The following is a 4,852-nucleotide window of genomic DNA, read 5'->3' as shown; positions in this document are numbered from 1 at the left end:
AGACTTACATCTACATATTCATATTCACAATTTATTTTTTTATATTCAAAATTATAGCTATAGATTCACAATTTACATTTATATATTCAGAATTATATATTCATGATATATATATATATATATATATATATATATATATATATATATATATACAATTTACATTTATATATTTAAACTTACATCTACATATTACAATTTACCATTCATATATTCATAATTATTCATGTTTAGAATTGTAACTACATATTCACAACTTATATGTATTCAGAATTCTAACTATATATTCATGATTTACAAATGTATGTATGTATATATATATATATATATATATATATATATATATATATATATATATATATATATATATATATATATATTCAAACTTACTTTTATTTACCATTATTTATCATTTATATATTCAGAATTATAACTACATATTCACAATTTACATTTATATATTCAAAATTATAAATAGATTCACAATGTACATTTATATATTTAGAATTATGACTACATATTCATGATTTATATATATATATATCTATATATATATATATATATATATATAAACAATTCACATTTATATATTCAAACTTACATCTATATATTGCAATTTGCCGTTTATATATTTAGAATTATAACTACATATTCATAAACTACCATTTATATATTCAGAATAATAACTACATATTCACAATTTACATTTAAATATTCAGAATTCTAACTATATATTCAATGATAGGCCTATATATATATATATATACTTCAATATATTCACAATTTACATTTATATATTCAAACTTTATACAATTATTGCTGTTTGGCGCTTCAAATTATGAGTGTGTGTATACATTTATATATTAATACTTATGACTACACATGTTATGATGTTTATCATTTTAATATATTTTATATATATATTTAATATAATTTTAATGTATTTTATAAATGAATTTTCAGCAGCCATTACTCATTACTCAGCCATTATTTTTTTTTGAGTATCATGACCCATTTTGTTGATTTTTTGAACAAGAAACCTATTATTATTTCCTATTATTATCAATGTTAAAAACAGTTTTGCTGTTTAATTTTTGCAGAACCTGTGAGACATTTGCGTTATTATTTGCAGAGTAAAAAGTTAGAAAGAACAGAAATGATTTATAAATCAAAATCATTTGTAACTGTGAAATATGAAATGTCAAAAAGTATCTTCAGTCAAGCTAATACTTTTTTTCTTCTATTGTTTTTCCAAACTCCAAAGCCAGAAAAAGCACAACTCTAATATTGCATTTCATTGTTTCATATTGCTCAATGCAATAATAAATTATTTTTGCATTTCCTCCTAGAGCATGAGAGGGACTCGTTTTTCATGTACAAGGGTAGTTTGCATGACAATACCCTATTAGTTCTCCTGGTGTGTTGCAAGCAGCCCATGTCTGTGGGCCTCTGCGGTCTTTGATTACAACAGAATGGGGCACATGAAAAAGCACTCGCAACAGCCCCTAATTACTCCTGTTAGGTAACAGAGATAAATAGGGTAACGTTCAGCTGTGGACAGACTTTAATGCAACATTTGACTTGCCTCAGCAATTCTACAAAGACTGAGTGAATGACTTCACTACATCCGTAACTAGATTTAATGTGCATGGCAACATGTTTTACTGTGTGTTATATATTTGTTGAAGAGATCATTATAAAATGTGAGTGCAGGGTCAGGTTTAGGGTCAGAATATTTATGGGAGTACAGTATGTATATTATTTATGCACTATGTTCATTCATAAATTAGAAACATATCCAAAATATGCTTCATGGTAAGAGTTTATAGTCTGTCTCCAACAGATGGAGACAAACGCTTCCATAAATCTGTCTCCCTCTTGGGTCCTGAGCTCCTTGTACCATGACTCAAACACTAACATAATACTTTTGCTTGACACAAATACTCATATCCCACACTCTGTCACAGAATCACAAAGGACAATTTCAAATGAGAATGGTCTTTGAGGTCCTTTAGCATTTGGTAGGCGCACCTGGGATGACCAGCTCAGACTTCATGTATCCACAAGGATCACTGAAAACAGTCAAATCAATTGGTGTGACACTAGAGCTGATCTCTTTCCATGACCCTGTGCACACAGCAATTACCCGAGCCCAGCTGTGGGGTCCTTTGAGAGTGCTGTCCAGGGGCTCCTCCCTGTCACACTCACAAAACCATGCAGGACCACAGAACCAGACCCAGAGGAGAAACAAAGCACTTCAGACACCAGGAGAAACACGGCAGCTACAACAGAGCAGGCTTGGATGTTCACTGACTGAAGTTTGCAATTAAATAAATATATACGTAAAATTAAAATAAATATAAAAATGGAATAGAAATTTTTATAGATAGATATATAAAAATGTCAATGATTTTGTTTAAATAAAATAAAATATTTAAATGTAAATTATTTTGATGTATACTAAAATATTTACATTCAAATAATTAAAATAAAGAAAATAGATAGATAGAAATATCTGTTTTTTTATTAAAATGTAAGATTTTTCTGTAAATTATTTTGATGTATACAAAAATATTTATATTTAAATAAATAAAAATAAATAAATTATATTGACAGCTAGATAGATAAATAAATATCTTAGTTTTTTAAAAAATATATATAATATTTAAATTAGAAACCTAATTTAGATAAACTTAACTTAAGATAGAAACTTAATAAAAAATAGAAAATTGTAATTTTTTTATATAGATAAAAATATTAATGATTTTGTTTAAATAAAATAAAAAATTTAAATGTAAATTATTTTGATGTATACTAAAATATGTACATTTAAATAATTAAAATACAGAAAATAGATAGATAGAAATATCTGTTTTCTTTAAATAAAATGTAAGATTTTTATGTAAATTATTTTGATGTATACTAAAATATTTACATTTAAATACATTAAAATTAAGAAAGAGATTAAATGTAATATTTAAATATAAATTATTTCGATGTATACTAAAATATTTACATTTAAATAATTAAAAATAAATAAATGATGAAAATAACTATGATAAATAAATTATACTGTCAAATAGATTGATGATTGATACATAGATTGATAGAAAAATAAATATTTATTATTTTTAAAATAAAATGTAATAATCAAATGTAAATTATTTTGATATATACTAAAATATTTCAATTTAGATAAATTAAAATAACAAAAAATAAACATACAACATATACATTTTATATACATATATATATATATATACACATCTAAAAACAATGTAATTAACATTTAAATAACATTAAAATAAATAAAAATATAGAAATTATATTTATATAAATGTATCGATAGATAGATAGAAATATCTGTTTTTCAAAAAATAAAATGTAATATTTAAATGTAGTTTATTTCGATGTATACTAAATTATTTTCATTTAAATAAATTAAAATAAATAAATGTATGAATATAGATAAGTATAATTAATTTAATTTTAATGTAATGTTTAGTTTTTAATTAACTGTAATATTTAAATGTAAATTATATTTGATACATATTAAATTATTGAATTAAAATAAAATGAATAAATATATATTTTAATATATTTCAGACATTTATATTCTATATACCACTTTCATGAATTTATATTCTTTTAACATACACAAACTTTAGTTATCAAAGCATTTGTTTATAAAATTATTAAATTAGAGTTTTTGGATGAACTAATTCTTTAAGGTCAAGCATGATGTGTTTTTGTAAATATATTGAATGAATACACAAATTATTATTGTGTTTTATAGTTTTACAAACTATAACAGAATTTGTAACAGGCTAATGAAAACATTTTTGATTGTTATTCAGTTGGGCTTGACCAAATTCCAGATAGATTTGGCAGAAGATCTGAATTTTAGCAACAACTAATCTAAGAGCTAATCTTTTGAAAATCTCATTATTAATGGCACTTCTCGTGAATGATATCCCCCCTTTTCTTTGTCATCTTCATTAATGACCGGCTTAAATGAGAAGCATATGATGTTTCCCTTTTTCAACTTTTTTTGTCCCATTTCACTGCGTGCTCCCATAATGAAAACCTAAGGAAAAAAAAAAGGGAACATCTGCGAAGCAGCACTAATTATTGGGAAATATGGGAGAGAACATTCTTGGAATGGATGGGCTTCAGATCCTCTTCCAAGCACTTGTGCCCGCAGTGGTGTTGCTCGTTTCATCTTCCTGCACTCTGCTGTTGTGTCGTTCCTGCGGGGCCTTGCCAAGTGCGTCTGATATCTATTAAAGAACTGTCATGTAAAGAACGGCATAATATTGCTGCACGCCTCTTAAAGGTCCAAGTCAGATCGCTGGTGAGATACTGGCGGGAGTGTTTGATTTGGAAGCGAATGGGAAGAAACTTGGATGCTCTGTTATTTTTCCGAGGCATTGTTTGATTTCAGTTGTGAAATATGCGCATGACACTTGTTCCTAGTCGTGTATAACAACAAATTAGACACATCTAAAGCACAACTTCATTATTCTGAGAGATCAACCATAATGATCTCTAATTAGCCACAGGCACAAAAACCACATGAAAAAGGATCTTCAGCTGTGTATCGATGCACTAATGCAGCCAAAGCTAAGATACAAAAGAGAAACATGAGATAATGCAGAACAGGCTTCACAGTTGACCCTCATATAAAAGGTCAGGTAATAATCCATTTGCTGGTTCTGGAAGACATTGTAGTCTCGATATGGGCGCCAGAACTCTAAAGTAGCAAAAATCAGCTATAAATATTCATAAAATGTTTTGGAAGCTTTGAAAGCGCTAAACAGATTTGTTTTGTCTAACACTATAAATTTTCTTCACA

Source organism: Garra rufa, chromosome 22 (assembly GCF_049309525.1).
Source record: "Garra rufa chromosome 22, GarRuf1.0, whole genome shotgun sequence".
Classification (NCBI taxonomy): Eukaryota; Metazoa; Chordata; class Actinopteri; order Cypriniformes; family Cyprinidae; genus Garra; species Garra rufa.
Note: the sequence above shows the minus strand (reverse complement) of the source record.